Consider the following 14,261-nt stretch of genomic DNA (forward strand, 5'->3'; position numbering starts at 1 on the left):
CATGGGGATCGTTCCATCAGGGTCAATGAACATTAATGACCAAAGGAGCTGTGAAGCATGCATCATGGAACAGCACTTTAACTGCTAACACAGATTTCAGTACGTGACAGATATTGGTGACTGTAGATCAGACAACAGGAATGCATTGTAGATCAACCAGAATCCATTCATCTGGACATGTAGGCTATGGTATGTGATGGGTAACAAATTAGGGCTTTGGGTTTCTCTCTTTTTTTTTTTGGTAAATATTGTATAAATAATTCAATATTGAGTTTATGGTGAGGTCCTTACATTGATGTGAACAGGGCCAATTGAAGTATTTGAAAGAAATATAAGCTCATAATTTGTGACCCCGGACCACAAAACCAGTCATAAGGGTCACTTTTTAAAAAATTAAGATTTATACATTACATCATCAGAACACTGAATAAATAAGCTTTGATGTATGGTTTGTTAGGTTAGGACAATATTTGGCTGAGATACAACTATTTGAAAATCTGGAATCTGAGGGTGCAAAAAAATCAAAATACTGAGAAAATCGCCTTTAAAGTTGTCCAAATGAAGTGCTTAGCAATGCATATTACGAATCAAAAATAAAGTTTTGATATATTTACAGTAGGAAATTTCCAAAATATCTTAATGGAACATGAACTTAATATCTTCATATCCTAATGATAATTTTGACCCATACAATGTTGGCTATTACTACAAATATACCCGTACTACTTATGACTGGTTTTGTGGTCCAGGGTCACATTTGATAAAAAGTGCATCAGTTCTAGTAAAAAAGTAATATATTTAAAATACATTTATTTCATACTAAGTATAGTTCAAATCCATTAACATATTTATTGACATATTGCTCAAGGCTTACTGATATAAAAATTATAATTAAACTTTATTTGGTGTGCTACTTGTTCACAATGCTAATTTCTGAATATTAAGCCTAAAATGTGTTTTAATGTCACTAGTGATGAGGATTGTATGATCTTTGAATAATATCGGTCTTTCAATGCAAGAGATTTAAAGTGTACCACTTGGAATAGTTTCAATTTAGAACAATCAAATATACTTCAGTGTATCTTTAGTTGGACTTCAGCACTATGTCCACACATTTAAAATGCATTAAGTACAAAATTAATTGTTTCAATTTAGCAGACTTTAAGTACACCAGTTTAATATACAAAAAGTACAATTGCAGGATATTTTTATTAAGTACATAAATATGTAGATTGTAGAGTAATGGAAAATAAATGTAATAAATGTATTGATGAAATAAAAAATGAAATAAATGTATTTCAAATACATTTTAGTATGTTTATTTTTCACTAGGGTTATTTGAGCTGTAAAAAAAGTTTTTTTGGCGGGGATAATTTTAGGTTCTAAAATTGCATAGAATTATACACAGAAATACAGATTTCTTTTCAAAAATCATGTTAACATAATATTTTTACCTTGTGGCTATACTATTTCATTTCCATTGTAAGTGCCTCATAGTAACCCAGAAAAGGGCTTTTGTTGTAGTCACCATAAGTGCTGTCAATGGAGCTTAACTTGTATTGAACCCAGACTATTCTTTGAAACAATCGACAACTATAGAAAACCAGTCTAATGTACTGGATGGGCTGTAAATGCATGTGGCTTTATGCACAACATGTGTTGTAACGGATGTGTGCATCGTGTAGGATGTTTGGTGTTTGAACCTTTTCTAAATCCATGCACGTGTCCAGGATGTCTTCTAACTCATAATTCACAGGTATGGAAACCTTTTATCTGCAATATTACGATGTTGGATCAATACACACACATTGTTTAAGTGCACCGGTCCGGAGGGCCAACAGCCAGTGCTGCTTAGTCCACAGGAAACTCCTCATCTCCTCAAGCCATTCCATTGTGTCTGAAACCCTAAAAACCCATTTTGGACTGATGAAACTACTACTACTTTTTAAAAACTTTTTGGAGCTTGACAGTTGTGATCACTGTTGTTGTATGGAAAACAGAGTGAAACTTCTCTTTTTGTGTTCCACAGAACAAAAATAACAGTGTACGGAATGACTTGTTAGAGAGTCATAACAGAATTTGAATTTTTTTGAGTGCACTAGTGTGTATGTAAATGCGTGTCTTTGTAGTTGTGTTTATAGTGTTGTATCTTTTAGTTTTTTGCTCCTCCAGTTTGCTGATCAGCTAACATTCAATTACACCCACTAATCGGTGGGTGTTATTTTCCATGCATCCTCCCGAATATTTAATTCTCCAGACAGGCGGTAGACTCATCAGAGCTTTGTTTCTATACTCTCTGTTTGCTTGTCGTGCCAAAACAGCAAAGAGGTCCCTGCATGCAAAGGCGAAACCAGCACGCAATGATATTTGAGGGGGTGGAAGAGCACTCGGCTGAATGATGGACCATTTCCCAACTCGTACTGGCAGTTCTCACATCACTAGTCCTCAAAAGATAATGACATCCAACCCATTTTGCATATTGGCAGCTGGCTTTCATGCCTCCATACATCATAAGCCACTTTACCCTCTGCCCCCATGGGCAACCATTGATAACAGCTTTAAAAGTAAAAACTTAAAAAAGAAAAGAGAAATTATGGCATATCCGTACTATGGATCAAACTGAAGGGGGTTAATCGAATTAGAATGTCATGCTTTTTTTATATATATATATATATATATATATATATATAGATATATAAATTATTTTCGCCTCCTTGAAGCACCTCTTTTCTTTATATCTTCAAGTGTTGAAAAGTAATCTGATATACAGTATGTATATATACCAAGAGAAATAAGAAAGAAAACAGTGTTGTGGTGTTCACTTGTCACTGCATTTGTGAAAATATAATGTTATTCTCTTTGGGGTTTCAGGACTGAATGCTTCACAAAGCTAATATGGATGAAATGTCAAGTTGCTAAGGGAAACAATCAAACTAGACATTCTGTTGTGAACGGAAGAAAACATTGGGAAGACTTTCCATCTGGAACAATCCAAAGTGATGCGGTGCCAAGGGCCCATGCTAGTTGATTTTGGCACATAGTTGAGGTGGGCATTTGCCCTAATATAGGCAAGCCATTGGGGACCAATTTCAACCCTGCTGACACAGCCCAACTGACTGAAATAGTTTCTGACTTGCACTATGAAGTAGTGGTATCATTACTGTATAATGTATTATGCCTGTAATGGTCTAGTTGTAAGAATATAATGTGAGCTCTGCTATTCCTGTTTGTGATTCTGCAACATTTTCCAAGGTTTTCAGATTTCAGATTATAATACATGTATATTTATCTATTTATTTAAATTTGCATAAACTTGGTCTTGTTTTGTGTTGAGAGAACACTCAGAAACTCTGCTGACACCCTCTTCAGTGCATTTCAGTTCACACTTCATGGCCCGATTGGCTCTCAGACACACATTTTATCGTCTCTGCCCAGTGTGCCATGGGGGCCTTGTATAGTTCTGACAGACTGCATGCCAAAGAGTGAGCTAAGCCAAGGCTAGCAGATGCTAACTGGATGAGCTGAACACAAATGAGATCCAGACCCCCATACTAGTGTCTGTCTCCTATTTCTTACCCTCTCTGTTTTAAAAAATGTTCAAGTTCCTCTTATGAAAAATTACAGTGTTCTTACCATGACACAGTAACGGTATTGGATAGTTTTCTGCGTAAATACCATGTAAATCTATTTATTATTAATATTAACAGTTACATTTAATAATATTTTATTGTTATGAAATATTTATAATTAAAACATATTGCTTTACCAGAGCCCTTTTAATGTTTTGTTTTGCTTTGCTTTGCTTTACATTGCTTAGTTTTGTTTTGCTTGAACCTTTCCATTTTTAAAAATACACAGAAATGTAATGATGGCCAATAGGGCAAGTATGCATATAGCTACGCCACCTTGTTTAACAAATGTGACCCTGGACCACAAAACCCATCATAAGTAGCACGGGTATATTTGTAGCAATAACCACACAATATATTGTATGGGTCAAAATTATCAGTTTTTCTTTTATGCCAAAAAGCATTAGGATATTAAGTAAAGATCATGCTCCATGAAGATATCTGGAAAATTTCCTACCTTAAATATATCAAAACTTAATTTTTTATACATTTGCATTGCAAATATGCTAAGGACTTTATTAATTTTTTAATTTCTCGATATTTTTCAGGTGATGTATAAATCTCAATTTCCAAAAAATGACCCTTATGACTGGTTTTGTGGTCCAGGGTCCCAAATTGCTGGAAGAGACTTTTGACTTTTTTGAATTTTGAAATTTTTCCCCGCTTTGCTTTACCAGTGCCCTTTTAATGTTTAATGCCCTTGTTTTGTTTTGTTTTGTTTTGTAACCTGTTTAAAAAAATGATGGCCAATAGGACAAGCTACACTGCAAATAGCTACACCGACTTGTTTAGCAAATTGCTGCAGGATACTTTGTGGCCAATGAGTGAATTTATACCCGGTAAATGGTAGATTGAAGTTTGGGTCTTTAATTATGTGCAGCGGAAGAGCTTGTTCAGCAGTCGGGGTGAGGGAATCGACTAAAGTGCACAAGGAAGGAGGAGAATAATGTTGCTGACAGTGTGCCCTGGAGCAATGGAGAAGTCCATACCTCAATATTGGCCCTCTGCATCATTCCGCCCCACCTCAGCCAGTATTCAACCTACTGACAGCTAATACACAATTGCCAATTGGGCTTATGGGACAAGGCAACTATAGCGTAGTATATGAAGAGTGAGCGGGCTATTTTTATACACCATAAAGCTGGTTCTAATGGGGGGTATTGCTTTAAATCAGATAAACAAAAAATCTCAGTGGAGACTGCATAGTGTTTGTGCTACCATGCTGTTCCTGTGGAGACAGAAAGAGGAAAAAGCGATAGCTTCTCTCAGATGTCAAATAGGAAATACAGATAACAACCAGCTAAGCAATTTCTGCAATATTTGATGCAGAGACGGGTGTATTTTTTTCCCAAAGTGATTTCCATTTCAGACAGAATTGAGTACTAGAGGGCTCACCCTGCTTGCCGCTCATGAACCTGCATCTCACAGGAAACACAGCTGATGGAGTGTCCATTTGCATGAGAGAGAGAGAGAGGTTAGAGTGATGAGAGCGGGTTCATAGGGATTGAATATTGTTTGTTCAGAGTCAGTAGGTTCAGTGTTGTACAATCTTCCCTATTTTATAACCTTTTGTCTCAACATCACACTCATCTCTAACTGTACTTTTGGTACCTTTTATTTCAACATGCATGTGTTATACTGAACCTGCCACTGCCGATATGTCTAAGAGCCCCGTTAGAGCACATTTGCCTTGACCCACTTGAACTCTTCTCTCATTAGCATACTTTGTTCATACCAATCACTGCATTGGCTTCTCTCCATCGTGTTCTCTCTCTCTTGCTCTCACACAAAGAAATCTTTAAAAAGCTACATGTCATAAGTATTCTCGGTATGATCTGAAGGAAAAAGTAGACTCTCTCTGACCTTTCTCTTTGCTTATCTCACATAATGCCATGACCTTTCAAAAGACTGTCTTTAAAATTTCATACAGCATTGTCATTCATCTCCACTGCATGCAGATACTGAGTGCATCTTTTGTGTTCTGAGGAGGAATGAATGCACCATTATTGTAAGTATGGAGATACAATATATCATAATTTTTAATGTCATTCATTTTCTTTCCATTCTACAGTTTGTGGTCAATGTTGAAAACAATTGTGCTCCTTAATATTTTTTTGTGAAAATCGTGATACTTTATTAATTAATTATTAAATGCTAGTTTTGTAAGAATTTATGTTAAGACGTAATTTGTGACCCTGGACCACAAAACCGCTGGGGTATATTTGTAGCAATAGCCAAAAATACACTGTATGGGTCAAAATTATATATTTTTCTTTAAATGCCAAAAATCATTAGTATATTAAGTAAAGATCATATTCCATGAAGATATTTTGAAAATTTACTACTGTAAATATATCAAAACGTCATTTTTGATTAGTAATATGCATTGCTAAGAATTCATTTGTACAACTTTAAAGGCGATTTTCTCAATATTTGGATTTTTTTTGCACCCTCAGATTCCAGATTTTCAAATAGTTGTATCTCGACCAAATAATGTCCTATCCTAACAAACCATGCATCAATGGAAAGCTTATTTATTCAGAAAAATTGACACTTAAGACTGGTTTTGTGGTCCAGGGTCACATTTATATTTGTATACAAAGCTAATTTTTAAACAAATATAATGGGCTTTTCTCCTAAATAAATTAGCTTTGCAAATAAGCATAATACTTCAGATCAAAAGCTCTGTAATATCATGCAAAACATAAATTCTGTCAAGTGTGTCCAAACTATCGACTGCTTGTGTATATAGATCTTTAAGTGACATCTTGAGCTGTCCCCCTTACCACATCCATAAGAGAGTCAGCCAGCAGCCTTTTGCAAAGCTTCTGGACCGTGAAAGCAAAGTCGAGTCTGGACCATGCAGAGAGCCATGTGAATTCCAATAAGATGTATGGCAAGACAGTTGCAAGAGCCATTTAATCTTGCTCACATTCAGCTTAATCCTACTGAGGCTGATTTACGCCTGTAGGTATTGTGGGAGAGGAACTGTGAGTCATTTGCCCAAGCGCTGCACTGGCGGAATGGCGGAGACATGAAGACAGCGCACATTCTTTTGAGCCGCACAGATGAAATAAAACATGAAAAAATGCAGACTTCTGCAAGATGACTCAATTCTCACATAGGCCACTACTTTGTGACTGTCTGCATGAGATATGGGTAAAGACAGGAGCCCTATATTTAAAAATCAAATCGCTCAGACCTTCTACGATCCTTTTTTCTGGTTCTGAGGTCTGTTTTGCTTGTCCGCATCCCTTGTTATCATTGGCAGTCTGAGACATGCACATGGTGTGGATAAATCTAACCATAAAAACACATGCACACACACACTGTTTTTGAAACAAGTCTTTTATGCTTACCACAGCTTGATCAAAACTACAGTAAAAACGGGAACATTGTGAAATATTAAAGTTTTCATATATAAATATTATTAATTTGTTTTATTGAGAAAGTGTTCACTGGATGTGCATTACTGAGGTTTTTACAGTTTTAGTGTACTAAATAGTCTACTAAAGAAAACCTACTATTCAAAGGTATGGGGTCAGTCAGTAAGGTTTTATCGTTATTTATTTATTTATTTATTTATTTTTTATAATATAAGTCCCTTATGCTCACCAAGTGAGCATTTTTTTTCCCCCATCTAAAATACAGTAAAAACAGTAAGATTTATTCTATTTTAGTATAATTTAAAATGCTATTTATTCCTGTGATGTAGATTTGTTTTGTTTGGGGTTTTTTTTAATTGATTTAAAATGGAAGTCTTTTGTAACAATGTACAACGTCACTGGCGTCACTTTTGATCAAATTAATGCATCCTTGCTGAATACAAGTGCTATTTTTTTATTGAATTATTTAATGACTTTGTACTCAGCCTAAATCTTTAACATATTTATATATGTATTTTGTCAGTATCTGATTTTCTTACGACAAAAGACACTTTTAACATACTTCCTAGCTCTTATCATTGAAAACTTCACTCACATACAGGAAGAGATGGAATTAGGGAATTGAATTGTGTTCGGATAAGGATCCTCTAACCCTTGGGCTCTCATACAGATTTCAAATGTGGCCGAGTGTAGGCTGAGGTGTCAACAACAGTTACAGAATTTAATGGACAGAGAGATGGCAGACGTCAGGATTAAAGGACATCTAATCAGTAGAGGATTTTCATACCTGCCTGCTGCTAATCTCATTGGCTAGATGAGAAGTTGCAAGGATAAGAGAGAAATTCTGATGACCATCTCAAAAAGCACAAAGTGAACTTAGAATTTAGCACCAAGAACTACTGAGGGTCAGAGACATCCATGAAGTAAAGAAAGAAAATGGAAAGCGGTTCTCAGGGATGGAACAAATAGGCTGTCTCTCATATTTGCTGTCAACACATTGAGCGAATAAAGTGGCAAGAAACATCTTAGTCTCATTAAGTCCTTGAAAAGGTCACTATAGAGGAGCACAGCAGTGCTAAACTCAATTCAGTGTCAATAAGGATTACCTTCATTGATTACAGCACAGCATGCAGTGTCAGATTAAATGAAATATGCATGTAGAAAGGATATGAGTTCAACAATTGCAGCATTTTTAGAGATATTAAATGGCCAGTGCCAGTCTTTGCCATCAGGGGTGTGATGTGATGTGATGTGTGTATGTTGTACATAATATGCATAAACCAAGAACAATTTGTCACTTGGCAGCCAGTGATCAATGTGCACTTTCGTTGTATTCAAAAGGGCAGTTTTGACATTCTTTAATAACTCCTTTAATCTTTCACGGGAAAAAGGTCATATGAGTGTTGAGCGAAATGAGGATGAGTAGATAATGACAGAATTTTCAGTGTAAAGGTGTGACTCAATTAGATTGTCCAAATGTAGATATGGATGGGTAATTTCCGTAAAACTTTATTTTAAGGTCTCTTAACTAGTTGCTTATTAGCATGCATATTACTAGAATATTAGCCATTTATTAGTAGTAATTAAGCACCTTATTCTACATGACCTTATTCTATATCCCTAATCCTACCCAATACCTAAACTTAACAATTAACTTACTAACTATTACTAAGCAGCAAATTAGGAATTTATTGAGGGGAAAAGTCATAGTTAATAGTGAATAAGTGTTCCCTATTCTAGTGTTACCGTAATTTCTGCTGCAGCATTTCAGTCACACTCAAAGTGCACTGTGCAATGTAATTATGCATTTATTTTATTTTACTTTAAAAACATCTGAGCTTTTATCAACCCTCCCAAAAATGTTTCTTTGAAATCTTAATACCACTGTGAAATGAAACCTGATATATTATTTTACAATCATGTTCATACTCAAATTAATTAAAAAGTAATTCATCACCATTTTTAAGAAGCCACTGGAGACAACTATGAATATAAACGAGGCAAAGTAAAATGTGTCGTACCAAATATGCATAACGTGACATTTCATCTTCTCCTCTTTGTTATTTAACAGAAATTGAATACAATAGACCATAATGTAGCTGTCATGTCTACCCTTTTCAAAAATAAAACCACAAAAACAAAATGGGAAACTTAGCCTATACGTTCAATCAACAACAAGGTAGCTAATCTGCGTTCTGTGCATACAAGAGATAAAAAAAGACAAAGGGTGCAGAGGACAAAACAGAACACTTTTCTGTTCTTCTGTTTGATTCTTGTGAAATGGTACAGTGAACAACTCAAAATAAAGCCAGTAATGAACTGTATGTGGGTCGCTAATGAGTCTTTTAGCGCTATGTGAATTACAAATGGTCTATCTGAGGTCATTAAGTCTACTAATCTCCAAACATCAGTCTCAACTAACGGTTATATTTCAAAGCACATATATTTACATAACTCCAAGAATTTGTCGTAACAAAGGTTGACCATGAATCTAGCATTGATCCCCATATTGCAGATTTGAGTGAACATAAATAGCACACTGGTACAGTACTTGTCCTCAGAGAGACAGTGGTCAGGAGTTGATCGATAGGTTATGTGCATCACATTGCTGCAAGGAAAGGTCAGGGGGGCCCGAGTGAAATGCCAGGAGAGTTGGCCATAACCGTAACCATCCATCTTGCCTTCCAGAGACCAGAGGATTGGGGTACAGACAATGACAGGCTTGTGGTGTGTAATACAATGGTTCTTCTATCTCTTCTGCCCTGTCTTCCACGCGCAGAGTTAAACCAGACAGGTTCTCTGGTTTCCACGCTCGGCAGTAATGAATGGTTGTGAGGTGGCAGTGCTGCTGTTTTGCAGTTATATTATTAGGTCATATTTGACAATAAGGCAGGTGTGTATCCAGGTGTCTAACTAAACTATGATCGGCCCAAGTCAGAGTTTGACCTTAAACGAAACCAGATATAACCTCATTTCCAGCAGTACCTTTATATTGTATAACCAGTTTTAAGAAAAGCAAACACCAGACACAAAATAGTAGCTAAGAGTAACTTATATTGTTTTATTTGTTTGTTTGTTGTTTATTTCTGTATGGTTATATCTAGGAAGATTTACTCATATCACACATTATGATCAGTGATTAGAAATATATTTTTAAATGATTTCTGTATGAGTCTACCTAGAAGATCTCATATTACTTTCAGGCATTATGATCAGTGATATAATTTTGGGTTTGTTTTGTTTTGTTTATTTATGAAAGTTTCTATCTAGGAAGATCGTTGCATATTACTTTCAGGCATTATGATCGGTGATATAATTTATTTTTTGTTTTGTTTTGTGGAAGTGAGTTTATGCTTGTTGGGGTTAAAATATACAGCAAAAAGGTGTCCTAACTTTATCCACCTTATTTTTAAATCAAGAGCAGTCTTCTCATTTCTTTAGCTGTCACAAAACAGTTGGTAACACTTTAGATTTGGGAAAACATATTCACTATTAAGAGTTTTCCCTCAATAAACTCTCAATTTGCTGCTTATTAATAGTTAGTAAGGTAGTTGTTAAGTTTAGGTATGGGGTTGGGTTAAAGGATCTAGAACATGGTCATGCAGAATAAGGTATTAATGTGTGTCTAATAAGTACTAATAAACAGCCAATATGTTAGAAATATGCATGCTAATGTGCAACTAATTAATTGTGAAAACTGGACCTTAAAATAAAGTGTTATTGTTGTTATCTTATTTGTTATCATATTAATTGAATTTATTATCGTAATCATAAACACACTGGTTTGCAGCAAAAATAGTTCTAACGTTTACTGCATGTTATAGTCATTTACCTATAATGCTTAATAAACTGGAAATCTCGCACATTCACAGGAAATAGATTATTTGATGAGACAGCCTCATTATGAAGTTATGACTGTTTTCACATTACTCTCTACCACAGAGTGTCTTTGCAGTGAGAACAGCTAAGCAGTGCGATAGCTGACCCTGCCGCCACATGTGATGTCCTCCAGCTTGACGTTTTGAAGGCCGGTCGGTACACAGCAACCAATTAAAACTTAGAGAAGAGGTCCTGCTGCTAGGGCTGATTGGTGGAGGCTCCTTCTGTGATCGGCTGCAGTAGGAGATTTGTGCTTCCTGGTTAGTCATTGCCTTTGATCTTTGACTCTTTGTCAAATAAATCATTTCCCCCTTGGCCCCTTGACCAGCTGGCAGGGAGTTTTCCCATTTTGATGCCTCGCGTCATGGTGAAATTCACCATTAACTCAGGAATATGGCTGTGCATACCACATAACAGGATATGCTGTGGATGGCTTAACAGCCAGTGAAATCTCCCCATCAAATCCAAACGGAAAGAAATTTGAATACTGCAGTGTTCACATTTTTGGTAACGTAGACTTGTTATTACAATTTAGAATGTAAAGACCTAATTTTTAATATTTACAGCCAAAAATTCATGTTGTCGCTGCAACTATAAGTAATTTATATAACTATAAATTAATTTTAAAATGATTAAAGATATTATTTAATTTAAACAATAAATAAAAAATAAAATAAAATAAAATGAAAATCATTAAAAGATAAGAATCAGTTTGCATCTGTCCAAAAAAAAAAAAAAAAAAGATTTTAATTTCTTTTACTGATACTACTACTACTACTACAACAACAACTGTGAATTTCATAACTACCATAACTGTGAGTTATTCATCTAAAAGAGATGAATCAGAATCCCTATTATCAAAGCAGCCCAGCTTTATATCTGTAAATATATGCTCTTTTATCTTACTGCCTTTAGTTTGGTCTGGGCACGGAATTACCCAATTCATTTAAATTAAATGTCCCTTCCATTAAAGGAGTAGACCTGGGATCCCCTTTGAAATTAGATTTGAAAACTGCTGAGGCTTATCTAATGAGTGACTTAATACACCATATGATAACCAACATGAAAGACTTAATTTACTCATCCTGGACACTAATCAGAATATACTTAAGGCCTAAAGCTAACTTTTAGTTATGGTGACCACAGTAAAAAAGTTATAGACAACACTATTTATGTATTTATGTCTATTTATTATTTATTACACTATTAATGTCTACCTGTCTGTCTGTCTATTTTATATATATTTATGTATTTTTTATTATTGCTTTTGCATATTGCTTTTAGGCATTATTATAACATATTGCAATTTTTATATCATGCATTTTTCCCCATTACAATTTAATCACTTGATTTTTGCATGAAAAAAAATACTTGATCCTCCCCACAGTTCTGCACCGTGAACTTCGATTGACATTCGCAATCTCTACATGACACACACAAGTCAGTTCAAAGGAGCTCAGGCTATAGAAGTTATTAGGGTGTTTCTTGGTTATTTAGAATTTTGCATGTAATTACGCATGCTAATGAGCCAAGCAAATTACACTTTCAGAGTTGATAGCAACAGAAGTGATGAGCAAGATAACCAGACATCGGAATTCATTTTCATTATGCACTTGTATGAATTTTACATTTTTTAAAGCCAGAATATTTCCCAAATGATTATCTGCTAATTGCAGTACAACTCACATAAATCTTTAGTGTTCTCTACTTTGCCATCACTCTTTGTGTGTGTGTGCAGTCAACTTAAGGCTTTCATTTTTCTCGAATACAGCAGTTGCATAAAATGAGTTGCTTGCACAAAAAACAAAAACAGAAATCAAAAAAAAAAAAAAAATTGCTAAAAGCAGAGGGAGCGTATTATAAAGCTGGCACATGCTGAAAAATGACAAGTGGCTTTACAGATAAACTGGGAGATTTCATTTCAGTCTGCTGCAAGCCTATATGTGTGTGTGCATTTATGTATATGAATAAGTATGTACCTTTACATCCAGCTCTGCCTTTGTGTATTTTCTTAGTGATACAGCCACAGACTACTGCTATATTTTTATATTTCCATTTCAGTGAACATTCACAGTATATTTTGAATCCACTTTACATTAGTTTTTCTTCTGAGATGGTGAATATTGCTTGGGCAGATCAATATGTCTTTTATAACTTCACAGAGCAAATGACGGCACACGCACACATCAGCGTCCCCTCCGGGACTGGAAATGGAGTTTTGTGTTCTTCTTCCACTTTAACACTTCAAAAACCTTAGAGGGCTTCTTGGTACGCAGGAGGGAATGTGCACTGGGGAAACATCATGGACTTGCATCCCAATAACTGAGGCCTGCATGTCGCAGATGCAGAAATATTCAGCATCTTCTGCTCACCTTACATAGATAAAATCTCCCTTGACAGTATCAGTGGAAATCAATCGTGTTTGGATGTCAGCCTGAATGGATAGTCTTCTCCAATAACAAATCAATATTGTAAACTGATAATCGAGTGGTCATCTTCTCTTTTTTGCATTCTGACTATGATTCTGTTGGATGTGTGGTTGCAGGTTGCTTGTTACATGAGAATTGCTCCCTCTATAGGCAATGTTAAGCATAAAAAGTGCTGCATAAATGCTGTCAGCCTATATGCTTGTTTCCAAAGAGTTTATTTTTTGTTGAATGGAGGTGGCCCATTGTTTTCTGATTGCTTGTTGTGACGAAATAGTCAATGGCTGACTATCGGGTAGGTGTAAGCGTGTAATACAATCGCTGGCACTGCTGAATAATGTGGATTAAAATGCTATTCTTCCCACAGAAAGATGGCCTGGTGGGTTTGTTGTGTAGATACAGCAAAACCACACCAGGAATTGGCTTTTCCAAAATGATTTGTACTGAAACCTACTGTTAAGACGGTGAGAAAGTGAGGGTGAGGGAATGACTGAAGGGGAGAGAGAAAAACCACGGACAGATTAAATATTTCTGCAACAGATTAAAAAGCAAGCTGCTTTGTATGTTGACAGAAAGGGGCATTAAATATTCTCCTGCAACAGTGGAAATGTCAGCGTGCTTCTGGTCTGCCACTGCCAGAGTGAGAAAAGAGGATTAATGGTACATATGTAAGACAATGCATTCCAGCTTTAACCCCTTAGACTAGTGCAAAATACAGAACCCACACGCCCAAGAAATCAAGGAATTTGGTTCTTCTTCGGGTTCCTGGCGGAATCCAGGCAGACGTCCAAACCAAACTGTGAAGAAGCCATCCCGTGAGTCACTGTCACTGCGGGACGGTTTTGTTTTAGCTCTCCGCTGCTGTTCATGTTTTTTCTGTATTATGTTCAAAAGCTTCAAAGTGAGAAGAAAGTTTGGAAAGGGAGTTAAGGACGACTTGC

The 14,261-nt window shown here is 35.8% G+C and overlaps 2 protein-coding genes across 4 annotated transcripts in view; one reads left to right on the forward strand and one right to left on the reverse strand.

Moving 5' to 3' along the window:
* The window catches only part of astn1 (astrotactin 1), a 377,633-nt gene that overhangs the window by 114,782 nt on the left and 248,590 nt on the right, over positions 1-14,261 (forward strand). The gene's annotated exons all lie outside the window — the stretch shown is intronic.
* brinp2 (bone morphogenetic protein/retinoic acid inducible neural-specific 2) overlaps positions 1-14,261 on the reverse strand; it is an 89,532-nt gene that overhangs the window by 74,026 nt on the left and 1,245 nt on the right. The window lies entirely within an intron of this gene.

Source organism: Onychostoma macrolepis, chromosome 02 (genome assembly GCF_012432095.1).
Source record: "Onychostoma macrolepis isolate SWU-2019 chromosome 02, ASM1243209v1, whole genome shotgun sequence".
Classification (NCBI taxonomy): domain Eukaryota; kingdom Metazoa; phylum Chordata; class Actinopteri; order Cypriniformes; family Cyprinidae; genus Onychostoma; species Onychostoma macrolepis.